The sequence below is a fragment of the Pleurodeles waltl genome, chromosome 5 (assembly GCF_031143425.1).
Source record: "Pleurodeles waltl isolate 20211129_DDA chromosome 5, aPleWal1.hap1.20221129, whole genome shotgun sequence".
In the NCBI taxonomy this organism is placed as follows: Eukaryota; Metazoa; Chordata; class Amphibia; order Caudata; family Salamandridae; genus Pleurodeles; species Pleurodeles waltl.
In genome coordinates, this window is record NC_090444.1 from 1,467,762,999 (window position 1) to 1,467,780,002 (window position 17,004).

The following is a 17,004-nucleotide window of genomic DNA, read 5'->3' on the forward strand; positions in this document are numbered from 1 at the left end:
CATATACAGTAAGTGTTGATATGTTAGTTCTGTGTTGTGTTTGCAGCTGTTGTGTGATTGACTCCTGTGTGTTGGACACATAGCAAGGTATGATGTGCTGGCACATGATCTGATATGTGACTTGCCTGGACTTTGACATTTTGTTCCATTTTTAAATTGGACAATCAGTGGCGGAGAGTCATATTTAGGTATTCTAGTGCTGTGCTGTAGGTATGGGCAGCTGAACAGGGTGATATTTGTTGCTACATTTATGACAATGAAAAATTTGGAAGTAGCCATGTTCATTATTTAGTCAGCAAGTCATACCCTGATTCACACAGACCAGTGGTGCTGAAGTATTACCCACAGACTTGAGCGTCCCTGTGAATTTATGAACATGTAGGGCTGTATGTTTGACTTCCTATCAGCATCTAGCTCCACATGTTGTGCTACGTTTATGTTGCACTTGAATAGAATGTCATAGGTGTGCATGCAGCTCAAGCCCAGATGGTTGCTTGCATCTATGTGCTTGTTTTTGGAAAGGTATTAGTGAGATCAAATGATGTTGACAATTGTCCGCTATTAGGAACATAAATATGGATGTGATAGTCCAATGTTTGAGTCTATCCTAGTTAGCAGGCCTCCTTACCTGTGGTGGACTGACTAAACCCATGGACAGCTGTCCAAAGCTTCCTGGCTGTCCTTGATGTTCGAAAGTATGAGTTGCATGTCCATCATCCCCTGAGGCACAGGGTTAGGATTATGAAATATGTGTACCTAGGTGTGAGGATCCCAGTGTAGAAGACAGACATGTATTTCTAACATTCCTTTGTTCCAAACTAGGATGCCCCCTCATGATTAGCAACTGCATACCATCTTGGCAATTCCATTTATAAATCACAGATCTTGTGGGCCTTGATTGTCATCTAGAAGATAGTCATTAGTTGGCCTGTCACATGTGGAGTACTTGCAGCATTTGTCATGTGACTAATGGCAGAACAATGATGCACAGATCATTTAAGTAGGTACACACCTTTTTGAGCATTGCTGTGCTGTTATAAAGGAGATGTGTGGGCTGCGTTGGCATGTAATTCCTGAGGGACAATCTATGATCTGCACTGTGAATTGGACTGTTTAAGCTCATTTTGAGGAAGTGTTAGAATATCATCAGTAGATGTATCACACAATGATGTCACTAATGTTTGGCTTTCTCTATTTCGACAGCTGCCAACATGGATGCCAATGTGATCCAAGAATTCCAGAGGTGGGCGATGTGTTACCGCCACATTCTGGATGTGGAGTCTGGGTTCCGCAACATGGCACGGCGTTATCGCCATGAGAGAGCCACAGGGGTCTGGAGGGCATTTGTCCAAGGGGGGGGCATCCTTGCCCACAACAGCCACCACCACCAGCACAATGGCTCCAACGACAGTCACACCAAGGATGATGGCCACTGTTGCAGGTCCCTCTACCTCCTCTGCTCCAGGCCCACAGACAGCAGCTCCTGTACCTCCCCCTCCAAGCACAGCTCCGGCACCAGCACAACCATCCACTAGTGACACACAAACAATCCCTGCTGCAGTCATAGACAATGCTGAATTTATGAACATGAGCCGTGACATGCAACGGATGTTGTGCAGGATGGACAGGCTGCAGCAGGAGGAGTCCTTCAATAGCAGGAGACTGCGTGGGATAAAGAAGATCCTGCGGAGGGCAAACCTATGACTTTGTGACCCTCAGCCATGATTCCCTCCCCTCCATCCTCTTTCCTGGTTCTTATATTTAGTGGGTTTAGGGGGCTTAGTGTTAGGTTAGAATAGGCTGTTAGTTTAGTTAGTAAAAGTGGGTTGGGGCGTGGAGGGTATTATATCTTTACATGTGTTCTTTTGTAGGTGGGTGGGTGGGTGGGGGATGATGTTGGGGTTTATGTGTATAAAAATAAAAATAATAAAAAAATATATATATAAAATAAAAATACAAAAAAAAAATATATTTGTTTAGGATAAGATAGTATGGGCCAGGTGTAGCAATATACCAAATTGCGACTAGCAATTTGCGAGTCCCTGCGACTCGCAAATTGCAAGTCGCAATTTGGTATGCAGAAAGGTGTCTCAGACACCTTCTGCGAGTCGCTATGGGGTCGCAAAGACCCACCTCATTAATATTCATGAGGTGGGTCGCAATTTGCGCCCCCATAGCGACTCTGAGCACTCACAGGGATGGAGGCCTGCTGGGAACAGCAGACCTCCATGTCCGTGACTGCTTTTAAATAAAGCAGTTTTTTTTTTCCAAGTGTAGCCCGTTTTCCTTAAAGGAAAACGAGCTGCACTTAGAAAAAAAAAAAAAAAAACGTTTGTTTCGGATTTTTTCAGGGCAGGCAGTGGTCCCTAGGACCACTGCCTGCTCTGAAAAAATAATTTTGGGTCCAGTCACAAAGGGGAAGGGGTCCCATTGGGACCCCTTCCCGTTTGCCAGTGGGTTACCATCCACTTCAAGTGGATGGTAACTGCGACTCCATTTGCGACCGCGTACGCGGTCGCAAATGGAATTGCATACCACTGCGACTCGCAAATAGGAAGGGAACACCCCTTCCTATTTGCGACTCGGAAATGCATTTTGCGAGTCGGTTCCGACTCGCAAAATACATTTCTACATAGCATACACGCATTTGCGACTCGCAAACAGCGATTTTTGCCGTTTGCGAGTCGCAAAGTGTTTGCTACATCTGGCCCTATGTGTTTAGATTAGTATATGTTGTCCTACATGTGTCCCATCATTTAAAGGGGTGGGGAGGTTGATGTTTAGAGTGTTTAGTTACATGTGGTAAGTAAGTTTCGATTAGGGTAGATAGGGCCAGTTGTGGGCAATGAGTAGTTAGGATAGTTTAGGTTAGTTAAGGTGTTCCCTCTAGTTTTAGTGTCCTTTTTTACTGTTAAATAAATATTTAGGTACTCCTTTATAGTATGTGTCATATGCTTGGGGATCAGGGCCTTGGCATGGGTGAACAGTGTCAATTTAGTATTAGCATTTGTGTTCCATCCTACATCCGAATCCCAATATTGACATGGTTACTCCCAATTCCAATTGAGCTGTCACATTGGCAGCTACACCAAAGCTACTTCTCTATGCATCTGCCATCCATTGCACCCACCACTCAAGGTTACTATGGTTCCCAATGTGTTGTTATGTTTGGATGTGTGTTTTCAATCTGTCATCGTTTGAGACCAGATTTGGAATCTTGGGCCCTGTGGTACGTCTGCCTGCAGTCGAATATTCATGTGAACCCTGATAAGGTGAGTGATGGTATAATCTTATGTAGTAATGTATACCTAACTCACACCTATCATGTCTTACATTGTACTGCCAGGTTACATATTTGTCCATACACTCGTACACATCCATTCCTGCTGTATGGTGTGTGTGTGTGATGAAAGTTTATAGTCACATGTCACATACATAAAGATTGTCTAGAAGGGAATTTTGAACACATTGATTTTCTGCATAAACATCCCTTGAAGCGGACTTTATCAGTCCAACACAGCATTATACCATTTTCTATTTACTTCAGAAATAACCCTCAGGAAGCACAGATGATGATACAATCCAGACCCAAGTACATAGTTATCAGCCCACAATCTTTCAAGACAGTTGTATTGACATTCTATAGCCATTGACATGTGACATACATCACTAATCTCCTACATGGTTGATATGTCACATTACACAAGACAAAGTGGTTGTGTAAGTGCTATTTATTTTAAAGTTCTGTAGTGCAATATTTTCATAGTCCAGGATTGTGAGTCCAATAGTGTGAAGCCTTCTATTGTGATACTACACAGATGCAATGGGACATGTCATTGGGCATGCTGGGGTGAAGTATCATTCAGTGCATAGGAACATGAATTGCCAATGAGGTAGTGAGAGACAATCACAGAGCATAGTGTCAAGGTAAGCAGTGGGCTGGAGCACAGTGCATGTGAGCAGCTGTTGCAAGGCTGGCATGTTAACAAGCACAGGGCCTAGGATATAAGTGCCCATTTGGCATGGACTTGTGCTACTGGGTACTCTTACGGGTGAAGGTGATCTGTTCCACGTCTTCATCTTCTGATGTGTGTGTCGTCTCCTCTGCTCTTGGTGGTGGTGGGTTTGAAGGGGCAGCACACACTTCAGTGTTTGAATACGTGGAGTCAGAAATCCCGGTAGCTGCCAACTGTGGGGCTATTAAGGGCAGTACTGCAGCAAGGAGGAGCTGCTGGTTCTTAAGAATAGCAGCTACATCACTGTGGGAAGCAGCCAGGTTGGTCCTGAGAGGGTCATTATTGCATTCATGCTTGCAGTGAAAGGTTTGGTGTGCGAGGTGTTGTGGCAACTCCCTTACTGCAGTGCTGATTTCCTTTGCACTTTGTTGAAGTCCTTGCAGAATAGATGTTCACGCTTGCATGGCTGCTGCCTGTTCTGCAGATGACATCATGCACGAACGCACCCCCACAAGGCTGGCTGCCATATTTTGCATCCCCACCCACACCTCCTTGGCCAGCTCCTGCTGTATTACAACTACAGTCCTCTCAAAGCTGGTGCCAGTGTCCTCAGAGTCCTCATCTGGGTTGGAGCTGGTAGGTCGTACAATTGTGGTGGTGGGTGGGTCCTCTGTGATGGCTGCTACTTCTGTGCTCCTCCTTGTGACTGAAGGTGGGGTCTGGAGGGTTCCAAGGACATCTTTTAGGGTCTGCCGGCTAATGTTTGTCAGCATGTCATCCACGTCATCAGGGAAGTCCAGGACAGGCATATCCCCAGGAGAACCATCGTCCTCTGCAATGAGATATTGTGCAATTAGTGTGTCTGTGTTGTGGCATTTGTAATGTGATGTGCCTGACTTCCTATTAGTTGCACATTGTGAGCTTGGTTCCTGTTCAATGTTCCATTCATTAAGATTAGCAGTCTCACTGGCCTATTCCCCACCTGCATGCCTCATGTAGTGTGGGCAGTTTGGGGAAATGTGTGCGTTACATCCTCTAGGTGTAGGTTCTGACCAAATTGTATGTTGCCAACCTTCTTGCCCCACTCAACCCTCCGTCTACTTCCATTATCATGGTGTGGCCTTGCACTGGCTGTGGGTGTTCTGATGGCACTTGCACCACACTTAACAATCTGGAACTGACTCAGTCTCTGATATTTCAAATCCACCTATATGTTGCTGAGACCTAGCATATACTATGTATAGCATTGGCATGGCATAGTGCAGGTGTCATCATTGGTAGTGTGTACTGCTGATATTGGGCAATGTGTGCTACATTGGATTGCACTGATGGTCCTAGCAGTGTTCCATTTCCTCTTATGACGGTGAGGTTGTGTTTCACTAGCTGTAAACATATGTCCTCCCCCTCAATGCTGCTGTCTTAGCACTATGACACTTGAGATGTTGCATGCTGGCATTGCAGCTATTGTGACACAGGCACAGGATAGATCCCAACATGTGCAGCATGGGTATGCCATTACTGCTGTGTACCTCATAATGTTACATACCTGATGTTTGTAGCGCCTATAGACATGAGCATTTGACAGAATTTGTTCATTTTTACAGGGGATTGATAACGTTGTCATCCTGAACCCTCTAATTTGGGTGTGTTTGATCCATGGGCACGTAACTGCCATTAGCTACTTGACCTGCACACACAGCAGAGGTGGTAGTGACTGTTGTCATTGGTAAATCCCATTTGCGGATATGGCCTGAGACTGGAAATTGAGCCCTATTTCATGTAGGAACAATACCAGCTGGCATGTGACAGCGGGCCTGTTTTACGTTATACCCTACCCTCCTGGACTGGCTTAGCTTTTCCAACATCCTTGGCATGGCAGAGTACCCCCATGCAAAGGTTGTTGGTGTAGTGTTGTGCTGTGCCCCAGGTTTGCCATGCACAGCCCATGCACCCATGCCATGCCCCTTTGCCCTTGATACTACCTGATTATCATGGCTGACATGCATTGTGTATGAGGTATGTCCTCCCCTGCTTGCAATTAACAAATAGGCATTTTTGTTCCCCATGCCATTTACCCTGCATCTGTGTTGTATACTGGTAGTCTGCACTGTCCTGTCCTTGAATCCCTGTGACAATCTCCTCTGGGAGGACGGCTGCCACCATCTCCTCCATGTGGTCCAGGGCCTCCTGCGGTGCTGGACTCCCACCTCCAGCCTGCAGTGCTGCTTTACTGTTCCTTGCCATTTTTTCCTTGGTCCTGAGCTTGCAGTCATGCCAGCGTTTCTTGCACTTGGTGACTGTTCTCCGTATTTCTGCTACACTGTTGATCTTATCGACAATTTGTTGCCAAATTGCCTCTTTCCTACCAATTGGCAATTTAGAGGTGACAAAAAGTTGATGCTGGTGTTCCCTCACCTCTTTCACCAGTATTTCATGCTCCTCTGCACTGAACTGACACTTCTTTTTCTTCTTCTCCATCTCCTGGGTCTTGTGTGGGTCCTCCTGGCTAGTTCCTGGTCGGTTGTCATCTTCCTGGGGTCTGTCATGGCTTCTGGGATCCATTTTGGGGCTCCTTTGCACATTTTGCTGTGTTTGCGCTGCTTTTTGACGCTATTGCAGTGAAAAATGTTGTGTTTCCGGTTTGCGACGTCATAAACTGGATTAAAGTCATTTTCGGCGCGTTAACGTAGTTTTTCTTTACGACGTGGCACATTGGTTTGAGTAAAAAAAAAAATACTCTAAACAGTGGTATGCGCCGCCGAGCATCAAAGTATAAATTTGACAGCCGGGTTGTGCAAGGAAATGGCGTTAACCGGCATTAAACTTTTTGACGCAAAACCGCGTCGATGCAGTTTTGCTTCAAAAAGTATAAATATGGCCCAATGTTTAATGTAGTGTGTGTAAGACTGACCTTCCCAGGAGAAGACAATGGCTGCACTGACTGGAGTATATGCTGCAACGATATTGATACCTGATGACCCGAATGACGAGAGAGGGAGAAGAGGAGCCAATCATCAACATGCGCGCCATGTACTAGTAGAATTATAGTACTGAGGTTTTAATTTCATTGGACTAAGAGAAAACATGTGATCCCCTGACGAATTAGGATGTGGTAAATAGTTTTAGGCAATCTAAGTTAGCCAGACTGCACTGAGAAGAGAGAAGCCACTCACCCTATTCTTCTAGATAGTTTAGTCCATTATTTTCTTGACCGTCTTGAGAAAAGACGTGGTTAACTTTACTGCTTAGAGAGACTTTGCTATTTCTGAACTATGATGCTGAATCCTGATGTCTTGCTGACTGAACTGATGTAATTTTGACGAAGACAGTCACAGCTTGCTGAATCACATTGAGGACAGGTATACTAACAATGTTACTGATTGTTATGTAGATTTTTTTGCTTCTAGGTACCAACCGCTATTTTGATATAGCCATAGTTAGATGTTTTTCCAAATTTGTGTTGACTAAATTGTTTTGCATGAAGCCCAAACATGCTATTCTAATCTGATGTTAGTTAGCTTTCTCACTGATGAAGTTTTCTACATGTAGTAACAGTTGATGTCTTTTCTTTGCTGAATCTAAATGTATTGTAATATAATTTGCACAGTTATTCTTGCTACTAATTTGTACTGTAACCTTAGAATGCTCAAGCTTTGACTAGATTGCGATTCTTTCACCACTTTGGTCAGCCAGCATTGTTTCTGTAGGTTTATCGTTTGATTTTGAGAGTAAGGCCATCATTATGACCCTGGCGGTGGGTGATAAAGTGGCGGTAATACTACCAACAGGTTGGCGGTAAGTATCGCCAAATTATGACCATGGCGGTGATAACTCCCATAGACAGCCAATGTACCACACAAACCGCCACGGCAGAAACAACAGCCACAACAGCAGTAGCCTCCAACAGCCAGACGGAAGATGAAATACCGCCCACCATATTTTGACCCTGCAATCCGCTACCTTTTCTGGGGTGGTATCAATGCCAACAAAAGCCTGGCGGAAACAGAGCTCAGAAGTAAAAAGGACTCACCATTGGAGACACAGGGAAGAACCACGCCGCCATGGAACCCGAACTGCATGTTTTCACGATGATCTTCTACGTTATGCTTCACCTGGAACACCAACGCCGATAAAGATGACGATGGTAAGTACAGCCGCCTGGGACACAGGGGAGGGTGGGAGGAAAACGAGAATAACAGACAGACACACACCCTACACACACACAACATACACACAACCAGCTGCACAAGAAATACAATTTGTCAATGAAAAATGGCAGAATAATGCAAGGACAACATGAATTGACCAAAGTGATTGTAATCAGATCAAATTCAAAATTAATAATTTGATTTGTCAACGAAACAGATGTGTACACATGTACACAAAGACACACTGCACAGTCCAATGTTCAAAGGGCCCACATGGCCATAGGGCAAGTCTAAGGCCCAACTCAAATCTTTACCACATCCGGATAGTACCCTGCAGGGACATCAGTTTGCAAATAGGCAGGCACCTCAGGAGGATGGGGGGCACCTCAGCCGGATTCCGGGAACAAGCTCACTGGTTCTGGAGGGGGCAAAATGCTGATTGTTTATCCTGGCAAGTGCAAGGCCACAGTCTCTCAAGTGGGTGTTTTTCCCACTAGTTCCGGAGGGGGCAAAATGCCCATTGCTTCGTCCTGGGGAGTGCAAGGCCACAGTCTCTGGAGTGGGTGTCTTTCCTACTGGTTCTGGAGGGGGCAACATGCCCATTGCTTTGTCCTATGGAGTGCAAGGCCGCAGTCTCTGGAGTGGGTGTTTTTCCCACTGGCCCTGGAGGGGGCAACATGCCCATTGCTTTGTCCTGGGGAGTGCAAGGCCACAGTCTCTCGAGTGGGTGTCTTTCCACTGGTTCTGGAGGGGGCAGCCCGCACAGTAGCATCTGGAGGGTGGACTACATAACGTCTGCTGACAGTGACGGCTGCACTGTGGTGGTGGTTGGAGGAGGCTCCTGGGCAGCCCCTGCACTAATTCATGGCTGCATTGTGGTGGTTGTTTGAGGACGCTCCTGGGCAGCCCCTGCACTCACTGATGGCTGTATTGTGGTGGTTGTTGGAGGAGGCTCCTGGGCAGCCCCTGCACTCGCTGATGGCTGCATTGTGATGGTTGTTGGAGGAGGCTCCTGGGCAGCCCCTGCACTCACCGATGGCTGCACATCAACAGCTGACGGTGGGGGCCCGTGACTGCTGGTGGTGGTGGCGGTGTTAGCCTGACAGCTTCCACTGGGTAGAGTGCCTCGTCTCCTCCTGTTCATGGGTCAGGGATCCCTTACCCTTCCTGCCAGGAGTGGATGGGCTCTTCCCCTCTCTGCCTGGTGGTGCAGGCTCCTTCCCCTTCTTCACAGCTGGGGCTGCGCCTTCCCCTTCTTCACAGCTGGTGCAGGGCCCTTGCCCTTCCTCACAGCTGGATGATGCTCCTTCCCCTTCAGTGTTGTAGGTCTAGTATCATAACCACCATGTGTAGGAAGTGCTACTGCTGTCCCCGTGGACTGCTTGGCTGACGTGCTGGGATGTGTCCTTGGTACCCTGCCCACACAGGCAGGATAGGGAGGGATAAGGAAGAGGTCAGGTTGGGAAATGAAAAGCTTTTAAGGGGTGTTTGGGAGGGAGGAGGGAGGAGTAACAGGAGTGGAGGATGAGGAAGTGGTTGTTGAAAGTGTATGTCTGCTGGATTTGGGTGCAGGTGCATAGGGTGTATGCTGATGTGAGGTGAATGGCTGTTGGGTTTCTGAGAGCTTGCGTTTGTGTCCTTTGGGGGGGACCGACACAGTGGGAGAGGACACAGGGGATGTGTTCATTGGTGTTGTGGAGGTGTCTACCAGTTTGGTGTGTGTTCTGCTTGGTGTGGCGATACTGATAGTGGATTTAGATGTAGTGCATGCAGGTGTGAGTGTGGACATAACTAGGAGGGGGGTGGAAGAGGAGGAGGAGGGGGAGACAATGGAAGCTGTGGATGTTGTCGTCTCTGCAACAGTTTGTGTGAGTGCCTGTGGGATGAAGTGTGGTGCTTTTGTTTGCCTGTGCCACCCTTTTGTTTTGCCTTATGTGCATGCTCATCTGTCTGTGTGCTTGGGATGGGTTGGGGTTGAGGAGAATGGGACTGGGAAGTGGAAGTTGGAGGGGGGATGGTAGAAACAGGGACAATGGCTGCCATCAGAGAAGAGGCCAGAGCCTGAATTGATCTCTGTTGGGCTGCCAAACCACCATGAATGCCCTCCAAGAATGCATTGCATTGCCGCATCTGAGATGCCAGCACTTAGGATGGCGTTCACAATGGTTGACTGCCCTACAGAGATGGATCTCAGGAGGTCAATAGACTCCTCACTCAGGGCAGCAGGGCTGACTTGGGCAGGGCCTGAGGTGCCTGGGGCATAGGAGATGCCCACCCTCCTGGGTGAGCGGGTACGGGAAACTCACTGAGGGGCTACAGGGAGGGCAGTCCTGGTATGCGGGTGGCAGCTATACCTGCAGCTGGGGTGGTCACAGAGTTGTCCGCCACCACCAGGGAGCTCCCATTGGAGGAGGTATCAGAGTTTGTGTTGTCCTCTCAAGTATCGGCTGTGGACGACAAAACAAGAAAGGGAGGGAGAGAGACAAAGAATACACTGGGTTAATGACTACAACAACACCACCGTTGGTGTACACAGCACCCTCACACACAGGGAACAGCCCTACACACTATGCATTGCACTGCCAGTGAAATGGCTTGTCACCAAGGCATGAGGAGGCGCACATACCGCCAACTGCATCACACCTGGGACCCACGCAGCCCTGCCTAGAAGTGAATACTAGAAAACTGTTGTGTAGCCATTTTAGTTATAGCTCCATGCACGTTATTTTAACACACTAGGCTGCTGTGCACTTTAACCTAGGTATTTTTTATTCGGCTTCCCATTGTTATTATTACAATAACCATTTTTACGGTCTTGTTTTGTTTTGATCTATCTAACTGTTTTTGCCTAGCCCAGCACTCTGTTCTCAAACAAGACATTCTTGATCACTCTGTGCTTCATTCAAGGCTACAGTTCGGTACATTGCTGGTGAACGTGGTAGAAGTTTAGTGTCCAACATTCATAGAAAATACACTTTCTTACGTAGAGACATTTTCTCAGAACATCAGCTGTGTTGTTATATAAACATTTCCTTGTCCCTTACACGTTAGAGGGAGATTCCAGCCAGGGAACCACAAATGTATGCTGATTGCTGAATGCTTCGCTACAGATGCTAACGCAGATCACAGGCCTTTGCTCAGGTATGGTGGTTGATGTCTTCCCAGGGGAACCTGAAAGACAGAATTAGAGCTTAACATGCTGTGCTCAAATTACAACCTAGATAGGAAATAGTCCATCGATCATAGTGACAATATGATAGCATTGTTTTTATGCTTCACTCTTCTCGTCACAATTTTAATACTGTCATGCTGTGTCGTCCTGGTTATTGCAGCTCATGCTTTGCTATCTAAGATGCAGTTGTTTTAATAAACTCATTATTGAAACATATACTGCCTCTGTCGTTTATATATGAGACTGAATTGTAAATGAGAGAACCAGATGCAACCTTAGTGACCACGACTTCCCTAGTATGTCATGCGCTCGGCTGCCCAATCATCACCATCCTCTGGTAGAGATGAGGCACTGCTAGTTACCCGGAGCAAAACCTGGATTTAGAGTGACAGGTGTCACCCGCAGTGGGTTAGACTCAGTCTCCCACACCGTGGACGATCCTGCTGCTCAAAATCCAGTAGCCTCATTAGAATAATGAGAGCCTACAATACAAAGCTAGGTTACCTGTATTTGCCATGCAACCATTACCCTTCAGAGGACACACACTGCAATGTCTGGCCTAGCCTTAGGGGCACCCACTAACACACAACCACCACCCGGATACCACCCCACCAGCCATAAGTTGCAATGATACCCACTGTACTCACACCCCCTTGTTGCTGCTGTAATTCCCTCAAGCACCCATCCAGCTCAGGGTAGGCCAAAGCCAGTATGCGGGCCATCAGGGGGGTCAGGGTCCGACAGGCACCCCTTCCTCGTTGGGAGGTCATCCCCAGCTGGGCCCCCGTGGTCTTCCGTGCCCAGCTTCTCAGGTCCTCCCACCGTTTCTGACAGTGGGTGCTCCGCCTTCCATAAACCCCCAGGGTCCACACGTCCTTGGGGATGGCAAACCATAATCCCTTCTTTTGATGGGTGCTGACCTGCAGAGGTAATACATACAGGAGAATTCCATTAAACAAACAGTCCACATGGCCCACCATACCCAATCCCATCACCATTGGCACACACGTAAGCCAGCTCCCAACATACACACCACCAACAGACAATCCCCCCACCCACCCTTACATGATGCCTTCACACACATCTCCATGCATTCACGCCACATGCATTGTGCCCACAGTGTACTCACCTGTTGTCTGGAGGCCCATACACCAGTCGCTCCAACTCCTCCGAAGTGAAGGCTGGGGCCCTTTCCCCGGTCACACGGGCCATGGTAGGTTCCAGACACAGGTCACAACAGCACATGCAGTGTAGGTCTTCTGCTGTGGAAGGTCAGAAAACAAGTGAGGAATCAGTTAGAAAATGGCGGTCACGTCCGCAGCGGTGTACACCATCATCGCTGGCGTAGATCCCCATTGGCCACTGTACCTCATAGGGCCCTATATTATCATGCCGCCACGGCGCACAACATCGGCCGGATTACCTCACTTCCACCTGTCCCTCCACATAGGAGAGTCGGTCGCCATTTCAGGGAGGGGGTGAACAGGCCTATCGATAATTGCTGCGTCTCACCATAAATAGACACATACTTTTAAATTGCACTGTCCCAAAACATGATTGCAACAATGTGGACTGCTGTTGTGGTATAGCTGTTCAATTGGGACAGCCTACTCTTGTGTCCCTTAGATACCTACCACTGCGGATGAATAGGAGATGGAGACATACCCCGTGTATAGACCGCTGGTGGACTTAGCTACACTGGAGGACAGGCACATAATACTCATCTATAGACTGGATAGGGCCACAATCACAGAGCTGTGTCCCCACAGTTGGAGCCTGACTTGATCTCAGCTATCCGTCATCCGACTGGGACCCCCCCCCCTTGTGCAGGTTCTATCAGTGCTCCATTTCCTTGCAACAGGTTCTTTACAAGTGACAGTGGGCTTGGCAGCAGGAATGTCACAGCCAATGTTCTCAATCGTGCTGGCAAGAGTCTTGTGTGAGCTGGTAAAACACATGTGCAGCTACATTGCTTTCCCCCAGGTGGAAGATTTGGCCACTGTGAAGGACGGATTTTATGCAATGGGACATATTCCCAATATTATTAGAGCTATTAACGGTACACATATTGCGTTTGTCCCCCCGCCAGAATGAACAGGTGAACAGGAATCATAAGAGTTTTCACTCCATGAATGTGTAGATGGTGTGCCTGGCGGACCAGTACATTTCCCACGTCAATGCTAAATATCCTGGGTCGGTGTATGATGCTTTTGTCCTGAGGAATAGCAGCACCCCAAATGTGATGGCCCAACTTCAGAGGCACAGGGTGTGGCTTATAGGTGAGCATTGGTCCCCACCCATTGTATGTTGGTGTATGCCTCTGCAAATAGCCAAATAGCATATTGTGTGGCTAAATGTTGTCCCTCAATATTTGCAGGTGACTCTGGCTACCCAAACCTATCATGGCTGCTGACCCATGTGAGGAATGCCAGGACAAGGGCTGAAGAACGTTATAATGAGGCACATGGGCAAACCAGAAGGATAATTAAGAGGACCTCCGGCCCCCTGAAGGCCAGGTTCAGGTGCCTCCATCTGACAGGTGGATCTATGTGCTACTCACCCGAGAAGGTCTGCCAGATAATAGTGGCATGCTGCATGTAGCACAACCTGGCCCTCAGACAGCATGTACCTTTTCTGCAGGAGGAGGAAACTGGACATCTCAGTGGACCCTGTGGCAGCAGTGGACCCTGTGGCAACAGTGGACCCTGAGGACAGTGAGGATGAGGAGGCAGAGGATGAGGATGTGGACAACAGAACACTAGTGATCCGTCAGTACTTCCAATGACACACAGGTGAGACAGTGCAACTTCACATTTCTATGACTATTGTTGTAGTCTGTGTGGCAATGGCATGCTGGCATAACCCACTGGTTACCTCTACTTACTGTCACCTATGGATTATCATTTTACAGATGTTGGTGATATGACAACAATGTTGTGATGTGATCACTACAGCCAGCAACAGGTCATTCATTCTATGCTTTCACTATGTACAGTTCATTTGCAGTGGATGTAGCTGTTTCAATCAACACAAACTTCAATGCATGAAATACTAGTAGTCAAGTTCTATCCAAGGGTGTTTATTGTAATGCTAAGAAATAGAGGGGAAAGTGCAATGGAATGGGGTGAAGATGGAGGAAAGTCCAGAGTATTGTTCCAGTCTGTTTGTAGCACAGGTGCAGTGTCTAAGAGGACATAGGAAGGGGAGCAATGGCAGTTCAGGATGGACAAGGTGACTGAGTGGGACACAAGGGGGACAATCAGGAGAGTCTCATTTCCTAGCGGTGGTTTTAGCAGGTGTCTCTGGCTTCTGTCTGGGTTGCAGGGAACGTTTGCGGGGTGGTTTACCTTTTGCAGGGGCAGGGATGCTGGTGGCCTCTGGGTCCTGTGGCAGGGCCTCCTGGCCACTAGCAGCAGCGGAAGTGCAGGGCTGTTCAGTTGACTGGCTAGTGGTAGGGGCCCGCTGGTGAGACACTGCCTCCCTCATGATGTTGGCCATGTCTGCCAGCACCCCTGCTATGGAGATCAGGGTGGTGTTAATGGCCTGCAAGTCCTCCCTGATACTGTCCCTCCTGCAGCCGCCTGTTCTCCTGCACATTGTCAAGGATCTGGCCCATTGTGTCCAGGGAATGTTGGTAGGCTCCCAGGATCTCAGAGAGTGCCTCCTAGAGAGTCGGTTCCCTGGTCCTGTCTTCCCCCTGGCACACAGCAGTCCTCCCAGTGTCCCTGTTGGCCTGTGCCTCCGTCCTGTGGGGCTGACCCCAGGTCCCTGAATGTTGTGTGGGCGAGGTGTGGCCTGGGGTCCCTATACAGGTGGGTACACTGCTGATTGACGTGTCCTGGGGACAGAGGTGTGGCTATGCTAGGTGGGTGCTGTGGTGTTGGTTCCTAATGGGGGAGGCTCTGTGGTGGTCTGTAGGTGGGCTTGGGTGACAGGCTGTCCAGTGGTCCCTGATGGGCCAGGTAGGTCCTCCAGATCCAGAAGTCCAGAGTTACTGCCATCACCGGAGGCCTCTTCTGTTGTGGGACTGGATAGTGGTGGCACCTCCTCTCCACCGACATTGGCTGGGGTACCTGTAGAGATTTAAATGATGCATTATGCTTCAAGTGTATGACATTTGTACTTCTGTAGCTTTCCCTCTATGGTTGGTGTTGCCCTGCCAGCTTTTGCTTGTGTATGGTGATGTATTTTGGGATTGTTCGTTTCCCCAATGCTGTGCATACCTTAGGGATGGGTGTCCATGCAGGGCTGGGACGGGTGTCCATGCATTTGTATGGCATGCAGGGCTGGTCATTGGGATTAGTGAGATGTGTAGGTGTAGTGTGTGGGATGTAGTGGAGTGATGGGAGTGAGGGTGAGGGTGTGAGATGGCATGCAGGTATGGGGGGGTGATAGTTAATAAATGTTGACTCCCCAGTGTCCAGTCGTCCGGCTACTCCGGCGAGCCCCTCAGGATGCAATATTGCTAGTACTTGCTCCTCCCATGCTGTGAGCTGTGGGGGAGGAGGTGGGGGTCCCTGTCAGTCCTCTGTATGGCAAGCTGGTGCCTTGCTGCTATGGAACGTACCTTCCCCCTTAGGTCGTTCCACCTCTTCCTGATGTCGTCCCTTGTTCTTGGGTGCTGTCCCACGGCATTGACCCTGTCCACGATTCTGCACCATAGCTCCATCTTCCTTGCTATAGATATCTGCTGTACCTATGCTCCGAAGAGCTGTGGCTCTACCCTGACAATTTCCTCCACCATGACCCTTAATTCCACCTCAGTGAAATAGGGTGCCTTTGTGGCACCCCCATGGGTGGGTGTTGTGTGATGTGTGTTGGTGAGGGTGTGTTGGGTGGTGGTGTGTGTGATGTGGAGTGCACGAGCGGTGTATGGGTGTATGTGGTGCATGTGTCTAGTTGTCTCTGTGCTCTTCTTTTCAGTCTCCTGGCAGTAATTGTTGTGTGTAAAGGGTTGTGGGAAATGTGAGTGTGTATTTTATAGTGCTGTGGGTGGGTGGTTGTGGTGTGAGTATGGTTGTCAGGTGTGTTTTTTTAGTATTGGCCAATGTAGTGTTGTTTTGTATGTGGGTGTCCATTCTGAGCGTGGCGGTATGTACTGCCAATGGTTTACTGCCATTGAATGTCCACCGTGGTGATTCGTGGTTCATAATGTGATGGGCGTTGTTTTGTTGGTGTAACGGTATGGGTTTTGGGACTGCTAGTTTATCACTGACCTTTGGTCAGGTAGATTTGTGTATGTGGCTGTATTCTGTCGGATTGATGTGTGTGTGTCATAAAATGGTGAACGGATATATGCCACTGTGGCGGTTAGTTGGCGGACATCAGCATGGCGGTACGCAGGATTTACCACCAGTGTCATAATGAGAGCCTAAGTTACATGACATTAGCATTGTTAATATAGGGAAATAAACATTCCAACTTTTACATAAAGGTGTGTTTATTCATGGCCGTGAGGTCATGGTGTGTGGAAATTACTGACTCCCATTGATTATTGATGTCATTGATTGTTATGGTTATCGATTTGTCTTAGTACGGGATTCATGGTGGGAAAAACTCGAAGCGTAGTCAAAAGGTCCTTCGGCCTACTTACGTCTCCCTTGTAAGTTTACTTAATAAGGTCTGACGCGCTAACAGACGCAAAAAACAAAATGAGCCTGGGAGCCATTTTGAAAACAGAGACATGCCACGCGATTGCCATTTTCAAGAAAAATGTCATGACAAACAT